Here is a 14,241-nt window from a genome sequence, read left to right as displayed (position 1 = left end):
TTTCATTGAATTTCTTTTTCTTGTCGAATATTTTTGGAATGCCATGATTGTTTGGGTACATATAATTATTTAGGTTAGAATATTCTTAATAGCGAATAGCATGAATTGTGATCAAGTTAGATTTCTTGTGATATTCCATGATTTTATTGGTTAAAATGTGCTTAACTCAATGCATGAAAACAATTTGGTGAGATTTGAGCCTTTACGAGCATATCATTTTGCTTTCATTTTGTTGGATTGAGTGTGTCGAATTTGACATTGGTATTATAGAACCTACATTTTAAATAATGTCGAGATTACACATGAACATGATGCTTAAAAATGATTTGGGAACTTTAGGATTAACCGCTCTGTTTTCTCCCACTAAAATTGTCTACCCATGTGTTTTCCCTAGTTAACCACTCTTGAGTCTATTCCCACTTCTTTGTTTTCACCACATTTATAAATCCGAGCCTTTTTATTTTATCCCTCTCTTTTTTACCCTTTTCAGGGAAAGTGAACAATTAATCTGATGTATGCTCATTGAAAAACAACAGTAATGGTTCGCAAGAAAGAAGAAAAAGTAGAAGCTGTTCGAGAAAAAAATTGGAGAAAAGACATGAGAAAAAATGAAAAAAAACAACAAAAAAGCAAAAAAAATCAAATTCATTTCGAAAGGGAAGTTGTCGTTTGATGGTTTGCCTTTTTATCTTGTTGTGCTTAATGTTTTGATGGAGTAGAACTTGTTATTTGTTAGTTCCTTGCCTTGAATTTGAGCCATATTATTTAGCATTTTCCCCACCTTTACCTAATCCCTGTTACAACCAATATAAGACCCTTTGATTTATGCATCTTGTTCTTATTAGTAGTGGAGACTTGATTTACTTGCAGGCTTATGGTAATTTCGTGTCGGTTATGACATTGATTGTTTATATCCCCCCAAACACAGTGAGTGGTTTGAGTGAATCCCGGTAAGCTGTCGAGTTATGGGCATTGAGATTAATGAATGAATGGATGTTACAATTGCATTTAACTTGTTCCAATTGGTGATGTTCAATTGACTGGTAGCTCAACTTGAATAATTATTGTGGTCTCTACCTTGCTTTCTTGAATGTGAAACTTGACAAAGAAATGTAAATGGAATTTTTGACTGATTTGATTATATCATACTTGAGGACAAACATGATATAAGTGAGGGGGAATTTGATGAGTGTTCTGAATTGATAATATTTGCTCGTTAATTCTTCGATCTTATGAATTTATTATTACTAATTTGGTTGTGTTATGCTTATTTTCGTGCAGGGTCTTACTTTCCAGATTAATAGTAAAACGGGTGCAATCTGCATTTTTTTTATTTGGTCACGGCTGGACCTAGAAGGTCCTGTCAGCGGCAGTTTTCTAGAAGATCTAGTCAGCACTTTCTGGAAGATGGTTGGGCAGAGTTGTATTAGGAGACTTATTTTTAAATTTTAAAGTTTGAATTTAGAAAACATTTGGAATTATCTTTAGGATTATTTTATTTTAATTTCATTGTTTATCCCTAGGTTTTTAGAGGCTATAAATACCCTCTTGGGGTAAGCCTAAACACACAACACAGATTACAATCTTATTCTCCTTTCGAGTTTTATAAAAGTTCTCTCTTTTATTTTTTAAGTTTTTATTTTTCTCTTATTTTAAGTTTTGGTTTTAAAAATGCTAAGTATGACTTTTGTCATGCTTAGCTAATTTTCTCATAAGCCAAGAGCTGAAGCGATGACTCAATTCTAACGTGAGAATTGAAAAACACTTGAATAACTTTGGAATATCTCTCTCAATCTTTGCACTTATTTTTAAAATCAAAGATTGACTTTGGTCAAGATGTTATTGCGATTAAATGTGTGAGAGGAAGGATCGACTTATTGAAATAATATTCGACTTTCTGGGAACACGCTTGACGAGATAGCCTTGCCACGAGGGAATTGAGATCAGAATTAGCAGTAATTGAAACAATAATCCGAGTCGGTCTTCACGAACTTAAACGGTTATTGATCTACTACAATATGTTGTTCTTGAACTTCTCTAAGTTCAATATTTTTACCCTTCCATTTCTTTGAGAGAAATTCTCTTTCAAGAAAGACCATCGTTCGAGCAACAAATACTTTGTTCTCATTAAGGTTGAAGTAATAATATCCCTTAGTTTATTTTGGATACCCAACAAATATACACTTATGAGATTTAGGTTCGAGCTTTGTAGACATTTGATGTTTGACATAAGCTTCACAACCCCAAATCTTCATAAAAAGATATACTAGAACGTTTCCCATTACATATCTCATATGATGTCTTTTGAACCGATTTATATGGAACACAATTTGGTGTGAAAGTGGTTGTTTCAAGTGCATATCCCAAAAAAGAAGTTAGAAGATCACTATGAATCATTATCGATCAAACCATATCTAACAATGTTCGATTCTTTTTTTCATAAACACCATTCCACTGTGGTGTACTAGGTGGTGTAAGCTGTAAGACAATCCCACATTCTTTCAAGAGTTCATCAAAATCTATGCTTAAGTATTCTCTACCTAAATATGATCTAAGTGCCTTAATACTCTTGCCTAGTTTATTTTGTACTTCATTTTTAAATATACCCATACCGACTGAAGTCATCAGTGAAAGTAATAAAGTAATAGAATCCACCTCTGTCTTATATATTCATCAGTCTACATACATCACTATGTATTAACCCCAATAAATCACTTGCTCGCTCACCTTTACTATTAAAATGAGTCTTAGTCATTTTTCCCAACAAGCAAGATTCACATACATCATATTGTTTGAAAACAAATGAATCTAAGAATACATCCTTATGGAGTTTTGATATGTGTTTCTCACTTATATGGCCTAAACGACAGTGCCAAAGATAAGTTTGATTTGAGTCATTTGTTTTTTATATTTTAGTATTTATGTTATAAATGGTGTTTTCTTGATCCAAAATATAGAGTCCATTAACCAATTGTGCCGAATCATAAAAAACATTATCGAAATAAAAATAACAACAATTATTCTTAATAATAATCTCAAAGTCAATCTTATCCAAACAAGAAATAGAAATGATGTTTTTAGTCAAACTAGGCACAAAATAACAATCCTCTAAATTTAAATTAAGTCCACTAGGCAAAGATAAAACATATGACCCTATAGCTAATGCAATAACTCTTTCTCCATTTCCCACTCGTATGTATATGTCTCCTTTATCCAGATTATTTCTCTTTTGCAGTCCCTGTACAAAAGTAAAAATATGAGAACCACAACTGATATCTAATTCCCAAGAAGTAGATGTTGACAAATTAACATCATTAACATAAATACCTAAAACAAACATTCTATTTGCTTTTGCCTTCTTGACCTCTTCAAGATAAACAGGACAGTTTCTCTTCCAGTGTCTGGTCTTGTTGCAATGGAAACATTTTTCTACCTTTCTAACTCCCCCTTCGGGTTTCAATGCATAATTTCCTTTGGGCTTGGTCTTACTATTGCCCTTAAACTTTTCCACTGTCTTTTTTCATTTTCTTTGTCCTTGTGGACCATCAGAATGGGCTTAGGTCCAACCTTTTTCATGTTACTTTTAACAGTTCGTAACATGCCAAGAAATTGTGGCAAAGTCTTGTTAATTTCATTCATGTTGAAATTAATGAAAAATTAATTGAAGCTATCCGACAACAATTGCAGGATAACATCAGTAGCCAATTCATCCTTGAAAGGAAATTCCAGTTTTTCCAATGTTTGGATGTAGCCAACATCTTGATGACATGAGCTCCTACAGGAGATCCCTCTATCATTTTGCATTAAAAAAGAGATTTAGAGATATCATACCTCTCTTGACGTGCTTGCCCTTCATATATTTCCTTGATATTTTGAATCATCTCATATGCAACCATGTCCTCATGTTGCTTCTGAAGCTTAGGAGTCATGGTGGCAAGCATTAGATATTCAACTTCTAACATATCATTCATATGTTTCTTAAACTTGTCTTTGTCAGCTCTAGAAGCATTAGTTGTCGGTTCATCAGGAACATGTTCTTCAATGGCATATTCATTCATTTCTCGTTTGAGAACAATTCTCAAATTACGGAATCAGTCAAGGAAATTTATGACATTCAACTTCTCATTATCAAGGAGTGATCGTAGTGATAAAGTGTTGTTTTCCATTAAATCTACAACAATGGAAATATTAAAATAAGTAAATTTATCAAATTTAAAATTTATAAATATGTATTTATTTATAAATTACTCCCACTATTTTATTCAAAATTAAAAACCATCTCGTTTTAATTTCTGAAAAAATAACAAAAATTTTTCTAGTGAGTGAGGATCCATAATTCATCATTTTTCTAAATCAAATTTGGCTTTTCTTTTAGGATAATGATTATTTAGGTAAGTAACACTTTACTAATTACATCTCTTGTAACTCTTCTATTTGGTGAACAACTCTTGTTCAAATCATCTCATGACTTATCCAAATACTTAACCTCTAGGCTTCGAATCCTATTAGGATAACCTAGCTAAGTTATTATCAATCTCAATCGGTGAATATCACTTGTTTATTCTTCGCGTTTAACCAAGAAATATATGTGCGAATGCTTTGGCAAAGCCCACACAATATCGATCGAAGCCTTAACGAGGGTAAATATTGGACGTTTAAGTTAACTCAAATTATAAAGAGGGATTCACATAATTATCTCATCATTGTTTGTTTTAATTTTAGGCCCTTATTGATCTGATCAAGGTTCATTCTTATTTTAGCATGCTAATATATCATTTTTGCATCACATACATAATATATATAAGCAATAAATAAGATTCAATGGTTATAGCCTAAAAACAATAACTAAGGTGGCCAATCCCAAGCAAATGGGAAAACCTAAAACCTTAAAAACTAAGATTGCTTTCCAAGAAACTTCTCACCTTTAGGTCAGTCCATTCTTCTTATCCTTGGAATCATCGTGGGATTACAATTTAACAAACTCATTTTACATATGAGGGAGTAAGATGAGAAGAGAGATACAACTGAAGTATATAAAGGCACGACATGCATGCCGTATTTAAAATTACAACTATTGTAAAATAAAAGGGCTATACCATGCAAGTCAGACGCCGTGCAAAACCAACATATCATATATATGTCATTATAAATTTGTTAAAATTACCAATATGGGCCTACAATCTATATTGCCTATGAAGGGGTCAAGGGGCAGAGCCCCTTACGGCGGTTGACCACACCGTTACAGCCGGTTATAAATTTTGAAAAACATCACTTACTGTTTCTATGGAAAAACCTTACGATTTGATAACATTTATCAACAGAAACATGTTTTTGGGATTTTCATTCCCCAAGGTTTTTCTTAGATTGAAACAACCATTGTTCCTCTGCCAAACGCGATCTGCTATCGTATACTCACCGATCATCATGTCAACGATTGACATATGAATATCGTTAAACCCGCGCAGTAACATACTAATTGTAAAATTCATTAAACAAATTAACATATTAACCAATTAACATTTGTTATCGAATTGAACGATTTATACCATACAAACTCATAGAAAACAATTAAACAATTATGCATCTTATACATATCGCATCAACCAAGAATTTAACCTGAATCCTGATCTTACAAGTGGCTATGAAACCACTTTTTTGGACCGTAGCGCACCTCATGGTGTAATGAAAAAAAAATGTGACAGCCTCACCAGCAATCCATAGATGTTTACCCAAAATAGGGAAAAAGGGATGTGATTACTTGCAATGTGTTCCTCAAAAAAAGCAAAGACATCAGCGGATAATGGTGATCACGAACGGTTCGAATCATAAGCCTCTATGAAAACGCCTCGGCCTCTACTTAGTTCACCCGGTTGAGAGCAAATTTTAACTTTTCCCAAAAAAGGTTTTGAGAAAATCGGTTAAAGATCAAGTGCGGATGCTAGACCTTACTTATCTTTATATACCCGAGTTACCCTAATCTTTAGGGTTTAGTTATTTCAAATTAATTAAACTCTTAATTAATTAATTCAAAATAAATATCCATTAAAAGAGTTATAATCTGAATTATATTCTTTTAATGTTTATTTTATCCTTATTTAATTATTCCAAATTAAATATCCATTAAAATAGTTTTAATCAGAATTACATTATTTTAATGTTTACTTACTATATTCGAGATAATTAAAATCGTATGTATATCAAATATACATATATTAACTCTAGATATATATTTTAATAATGTACAACAAATTATACATATTTGCTCATTTCAACCTAAAAGTGTGACCCTGTAGGTTCTTGTAACATTAGTAGTAATTATTATAACCATTCTAATATTACAAACAATGAGTGACATCTTGCAATATATCATTGTCACCTAAGTTACAAGAAATCATGATTTGACATATCATCATTGTGATTAACTCTTTTATGTATTACATCTGTTTGTCCTTTATATCCAGAATAGACACAAGTCTTGGAATAGTCACACTTTTATAGCCCATCTATTGTTTCTTGATTTCTAGATTATACTATAATTAACGAATAATTTGTGATATCTCATATTAACTTATTCGAGCATGGCCATGCATTTCTAGTCTCACTCAATCAAATGGTCTATGATATATTTCCTATTATTATGTAGGAAGGACAAATCTCATCTTAATAATTCACATCTCACTACAAATATCGAGGTATATTCAATAACAGTCTTTATAGTACAATCAGTTACTGATCATGTTTAACTGTATCAAAACATACAACAATATATGTTGAGATAGTAACGATCTCAAGTCTAAGGATCATACATATAGTTGTCACCATGAGCAATATCATGATCATCACATAATAATCATAGACATATGCTCATTGCGGGTAAATCCAATACATTGTTCTCTAACAATATATTCATGTATCAATTCTGACATCTCTATATTAATGACAACTCATTGTCATTTATCAATAACATATTAATTTTAAGTGTATTATTAATGTTTATGCCCATAATAATAATAGACTAAGGATCTTTTAATACTATCATATTATTATATGGACATTATTATCTTTTAGTTTATTTAATATACAGAAATATAATAAAAGAAAATAACGATAATGCCTTTATTTAATAAATACGATAAATAATCTATGACAATACAATCATCATGATTGATGTTTGACATTTTCTAACAATTTCGACAATTCCTTGAAATTACATAGGCTCGTCTTCCCCGACAACAATGTTGAAATTCGTCAGCTCATCTTTCATTTTCATTCACTAATAAAATAACCCAGTCGCAAAAACTGCATACAAATTAAAAAAATCAATAAAAATATCGTACTATAAGAACATATAGAAAAACTGTGTCACAAGATCCCATATTATTCACTTGGTCTGACGTTTTTATTGATTTTTTTAACCAAATATAAGTGTTTTATTAATATTTTTCATAAAGAATGCTGGCAAAAACGAGTTATGTGACACAAAGAACTCCAAATAAAAATGCTCCTTATAGTTCAGCAAACAACTGGTCTACATAGTTAGGCCAAATTGGTAACACAATTAGGACAAAATTTCTTACTGCATTTTTTTTAGCCAAGCTCTAATGCAACGATCATGGAACACATGAGAGCAGCACGGTGTACCAATAATCTCCGAACCCTCCGAGAACTGGACCAAAAAAATCGAACACAATGAAATATCGACAACAGCAACTTCAACCACCACTTTCCTCAGCTTCCTAAACGCCTCCGCCGTCTCCCGAAAATCACCGGCCTCCATGTCGATACAATAAACATCCCCTTTACGAAATCTGGCTCTTCGTCCACCATCTCCTCGATCTCCACCCGCATTGTCAACACCTTCCGTTCCTTATAACTCTCCTTTCCCGCCATGCGAAGCACGCAGCAGATGATTTTGTCCACGTTGGAACAACGGACGGGGATTCACATCGAGTTCAATGCGTCCCAGATGTTCGTGTCGTTCCAGTCGTTCGTTATGACTTTGCTTAATAACTGCTCAAGTGGTAGGTTGTGTGATTCCTCTTGGATTACATTTGTCCGACTTCTTGGGAGGCGACGAATGCCGCCTTAATGTTGATTTTGAGCATCTTCGATGGCCAGAAATCGTCGTCCGGGTGCCACAAATCGACATCCCAAACTTTGCATAAAGTTATGTAACAAATGGGAGCTGATGACATATCTTCAGCAATGGCGAGTTGAAGTGTAGGGAAAATATGGGATTGAGAAATATATAGTAACGATTAACGAATACATGGAATTGAACTGATTTCGCTTGGGAGTCAAACTCGGTCAAACGATTCGACACGTAACAAAAAAGTCAAACCTAGTATACGAGGAGATGGTCAAATATGATGCTCAATATGACTTTTATGAAACATATATAAGATTTATAGACCCGGTCAAATACTTATTTGTCTCGTCAACATGAGTTTGATGTCATTTATTGATAATATTTTTAATCGGAAATATAATAATATATCTTTATATTTTTTTGAATATTTTATACATATATGTAGACATAATGACAATGTAATTTATCACTCAATCATATTCATATTTAAGTTAAAAATAAATATATTCAATTATTTTTCTAATCAAATCACTTTTTTTATGATTTAATCATTTCTCCTTCATTTAATTAGATATATAAAAATATGTAAAACATAGCCATACAGTCATTTTAGGGGACCCCTATCCCCATTCCTTTTTCTGTTTGTCACCCAGGCTTTGTCTGCATTGTTCCATAAGGCCCAACAGGAGGGGATTATTAAGGGAGTACGAGCATCTCAGAATGCCCCAAGGGTGTCCCACTTGTTGTTTGCGGATGATAGTCTAGTTTGCTCAAAAATTTGACAAAAGAGGCACAAAGTATTAAAGAGATTTTAAATGTATATGTCCGCTCTTCGAGACAACGAATTAATTTGGCAAAGTCAGTGATTTACTTTAGTCTAAATACACTGCAGGAGCACCGAACGTTAATGAGGGATATTTTTTGGATCCATGAAGTGGATGATTTGGGGCATTACTTAGGTCTTGTGCTTCATATAGGAAAGAATAAGACGAGGACCTTTGGTTATATACGAGTTAAGTACTAGAGTAACTGGGTGGACAAGGAGACTGCTTTCTTATGGGGGCCTTGAGGTTTTCCTTAAGGCAGTGGTTCAAGCTTTGCCACAATACACCATGTCGTGCTACTTACTACGGACCATCTTTTAACAAAAATCATTTGTATAATACGTCGGTTTTGGTAGTCTGGTTCGACTGATAAAAGAGGTTGGGCTCTCTTGGCTTGGTACAAGATTTACAAACCAAAGCTGGTGGGTGGATTAGGTTTTAGAGATCTAAAATCCTTCAATGTTGCTATGCCAGGGAAACAATTGTGGAGATTGATTAACGAGCCAAAAACTTTGTTTGCATAGGTTTATCGGACCAAGTACTTTTCGAATGGTGACTTTTTACATGCTAAATTGGGGAGCAAGGGCTCCTATGCCTAGAAGGGATTGTTTAAAACTCTATAGGAATTGGTACCAGCCTTCTTTTGGCGAGGTGGGTGTAATAGTAAGGTCTGTTGTTTGAGGATTCGTGCGGTGGGACGAAATGGGTAAACTTGTCAGGTACCTACACTATCTCTCAGCAAAGGAACATCTGTTGTGGTGATCTCATGTTTAGATATCAACCACAGTGGGATCCAACAAGGTTCATAACACCTTGGCCGAAGAAAGTGATGTAGAAAATATTCTACAGACACCGATAGCTCCATGTACGATTGAAAAGATAGTATGAGGCAACCATTCCTCTTGTAATTATTCGGTTAGATTCGCCTATTGGTGGCTACAAAAGTCTATCCATGACGTCGACCGACCTTCTCCATTGTGGAAAACAATTGCAAAACTAAAAGTGCTTCCAAAGGTACATATTTTTATTAGGCGGTTAGCACAAACAACATTACCTTTGGAATATAGAGTGCGTCGTGAAGGTTTGGGTGAGGGCGTCTGCCCTTTGTGTACGTCAGCTGTGGAGATACCATTAAACATGTTCATAGATGTTGAATCAAAATAGAGTAAAAACTCTAATTGATCGAGAAGAAGAAAAAAACTCTTTAGAATAATCTCACAAAATTGCAAAAGGGAAGAACTCTTAAGAAAGCTTTCAAATGCTTATAATTAAGCTTTGATTGTTGGATGATAAAACTCAAATACAAGTAGGGTATTTATAGGTTACAAGAAACAATCTAAACCACTCATTAAAATAAGCACTAAATAATCTAAACCATTGAAATTAAAACATGAGAAAAATACTTAATTTTCACCTAACTAAATTGATGTAAGCAATGACATCAAATTAATTTAGATGTGAACTTATTTAGGCTAATATTGAATTTTCAACACTCCCCCTCAATGTTAGCCTCCATTCTTTGAATCACGCCATGCTGACGACGGAAATGTTCAAACTTTCCAACACTCAAGCTTTTTGTAAACAAGTCAGCAATTTGCTCATCTGTCTTGATTTGCCTCATCTCAATCTCTTCTTGCAAAACTTTTTCCCTAACAAAGTGGTAATGTACTTCCACATGTTTAGTTCTTGCATGAAAGACAGGATTCTCCGCCAGCCGAATTGCCGATTGGTTGTCACAATACAATGAAATTGCATAATCTACTGGTTGATGTAGATTATTCATCAACTGTATCAACCATGTACTCTCTTGAGCTGTCATTGTTGCTGCTCGATACTCAGCTTCAGTGGTTGACAATGATACCGTTGGTTGTCTTTTGCTACACCAAGAAATTGTTCCGGAGCCAAGCTTAAACACATATCCAGTTGTTGATCTCCTAGTGTCATGATCTCCTGCATAATTAGCATCACAATAACCAACTAACTTGCAGTCTTCACCTTTTTGTACAAAAGACCATAGTCAATTGTATTTTTCACATATCTCAGTATTCGTCGAACTGCTTCCAAATGAGGTTTCTTTGGATTTTGCATATACCGACACATCACACCAACTGCATAAGAAATGTCAGGTCGGGTCAAGTTTAAGTAGATCAGACTACCTACCAATTGTCGATACATTGTTGCATCTTCCAAATCTTTTCCTTCATGTGCACACATTTTGATATTTGGTTCAATTGGCGTTGAAGTTGACTTGCATTCGAGCATTCCAAACCTCTTCAACAAATCTTTAGCATATTTCTGTTGACATAGAAATATTCCTTCGTGTGTGCGATCAACCTCTAGACCAAGGAAGTGCTTAAGTTGTCCAAGTTCCTTCATCTGGAAACGAACTGATAAATTCTCCTTCGTCTGAAGAATTTCTTCCTCATCATCACCGGTTATGATTAAGTCATCCACGTACACTAGCACGATAGCTAGCTTACCTTCATTGGCTTTGACAAACAAGCTAGAATCTGCAGGTGTTACTGAATAACCACTTTTCGTTAGAAATTCAACAATCTTACCATGCCACGCCCTAGGTGCTTGTTTCAATCCGTAGAGTGCTTTTCGCAGCTTACACACATATTCATGATGATCTTGACTCTGAAAACCCATTGGTTGGGTCATGTAGATCTCTCGATCTAGTTCTCCATGAAGAAAAGCATTTTTCACATCCATTTGCCACAAGTTCCAGTCTTTGTTGGCTGCAAGTGCAAGTAAGACTCGTACGGTTGTAAGTTTCGCCACTGGACTAAATGTTTCATCATAGTCTAGTACATACTGTTGAGAGAAACCACGAGCTACCAATCGCGCTTTGTACCTCTCGATTGACCCATCTGGACGGCGCTTTATCTTGTAAACCCATTTGCAAGATATGGGTTTCACATATTTTATCTTTGGTACAATATCCCAAGTTTGATTTTGTTGAAGTGCATCGATCTCTTCTTTTATAGCTGTCATCCACTCAGAACTCTTCGATGCTTCTTCGAACGTCTCAGGCTCCGTTGCTTCTTCAATTATGGCTGCATTGGCATATTTGGGATTTGGCCTTCGTATTCTTGTTGACCTTCGGAGTTGAGATTGTGGAATTGATTCTTCTGTTTCACTAGGCCCACCTTCTTCGTTTGGTTGTTGATACACGCCAGTTTGCCAAGGATTCTGAGTCACTCTTTGTTCGACATCATCGCCATTTGGATCTTCTGATTCATCTGAACTTGTTTGGAGTTGAACAGCATGCTCCCCTATCTTTTATTGTAGCTTGTCTCCAAATTCTCTCGAATCTGGCAACACCTCCTTCTCTGAGGACCACCAAGAAGATGATTCATCAAATACCACATTTCGTGACGTGTAGCATCTTCCACTAATTGGATCATAACATTTCCACCCCTTTCTCTGGCTGTCATATCCCACAAAGATACATCTAACAGCTTTCTTGTCAAATTTGCTCCGTAAATGATCAGGAACAAACACATAACATACACAGCCAAATACTCGAAAATAGCTAACTGTAGGTTTTATGTTCCATAGTTTCTCAAAGGGTGAAACAAATCCTAACCTTGGTTGAGGAAGTCTGTTGATCACAAAGGCTGCAGTCCTCATTGCTTCAGCCCAAAACCTTCCAGGTACATTCTTTGCATGTAGCATACTTCGACAAATTTCTGCAAGATGTCAGTTTTTTCTTTCCGCTACACCATTCTGTTGTGGCGTGTTGGCACAAGTGTACTAATGACGTATTCGGCATTCCCTAAGGTATTGAGAGAACTCGTTTGATCTATATTCTCCTCCGTTGTCTGTGCGCAAGCAACATATCTTCTTTCCCACTTCTCCTTCAGCTGAGTCTCTGAACTCTTTAAACTTTGAGAAAGTATCAAAATTTTCTTTCATAAAGAAAACCCACACATACCTAGAGAAGTCATCAATGAATGTTACCATGTACCGCATATCGCTAATTGATTGTTGCTTAACCGGTCCGAACACATCAGAGTGAACCAACTCCAACGGTTCTTTTGCTTTAAACTTCGACTCGTCATATGGTAATTGGTGTGCTTTACCATACTGGCATCCCGCACAGACCGTGTCTTTTCTCACGTCTAGTTGAGGAAGCCCCTTAAGTACGACTTTTTCACCATCACACTTAGCTTGGAATAGCTAACGTGACCTAACTGCATGTGCCATAGATCTGATGTCTCATTTTTCCTTGTCCTGTCTACATATGCAGACTCTACTAACATCACGTAAATTGATTCCAAACGTCATCTCTCCATTGTTGGTGTTTCTGAGATTTTGACGTCATGATAAACCTTAACGTCTTGGGGACCAAATAAGACATAATGGTCTGATGATGTTAGTTGAGCCACAAATAGCAAATTTTTCTTTATTCCTGGGACATGGTAAACATCTTGGAGTTGCACCTGGTTAGTATTATATCGAGGCGTAACTATTGTCTTACCGATGTGAGTTATTGGTAACCTTGAGTTGTCAGCTGTCACTACCACACGACCTCCATTATACTCAGACAGGTTTTGTAACTTCTGTTTGTCACCCGTCATATGATTTGAGCAGCCAGAATCTATGATCCAATAATTCTTGTAGTCAATCCGTTCTACTGTTGTTACCGTGAGAGCTAATTCTTCTTCCTCCGTAGCAAATAACGCTTCAGCATCCCAACCATCTTCACTATTCTCCTTCGAACAAGAAGTAGCAGTATTACTTTCAACAGGCTTTTTCTTGGTCCAACAGTCTTTTACCATGTGACCCATCTTCCCGCAGTTATAACACTTGCCATCGAACTTTCTACTATTACCGCGATTCTTGGATGCTCCCCCTGAATGAGGGCCTCTCTTTCCTTGGTAATTTTTCACCTTGTCACCATCCTTTTTAGATCCACTGCCAGTATACCGCTGAAAAGTGCCTATGCTTTTGCTAGTGTAGGGCGCTTCTTCTTTACCCTTCAGCGAGACTCCTCCCATTTGCTTGGCCATGGCTTCTTGACCTGCAAGCAAATTTTTGAACTCAACAAGCAATGGCTGTGTCGGCCATCTCTGTACAGCGGCAACAAACCCTCGATATTCGGGTCTCAAACCATGGACAATTATTCTTTTTATCCTGGCTTCCCCAATAGTAGCTGTCGGATCTAATTCTGAAATTTCGCGACATATCGACTTCACCTTGTGAAAGTATTGGGCAACCGCCATGTCTCGTTGCGCCATTGATAGAAGTTCATTCTCGAGAAGTTACAATTTTGTATCGTTCCTCTTCGAAAAGAGTGTAACAAAAGTGTCCCATGCTTCC

The sequence above is a fragment of the Hibiscus syriacus genome, unplaced genomic scaffold (assembly GCF_006381635.1).
Source record: "Hibiscus syriacus cultivar Baekdansim isolate YM2019G1 unplaced genomic scaffold, ASM638163v2 tig00111151_pilon, whole genome shotgun sequence".
Taxonomy (NCBI): domain Eukaryota; kingdom Viridiplantae; phylum Streptophyta; class Magnoliopsida; order Malvales; family Malvaceae; genus Hibiscus; species Hibiscus syriacus.
This window is presented reverse-complemented; position numbering follows the sequence as displayed.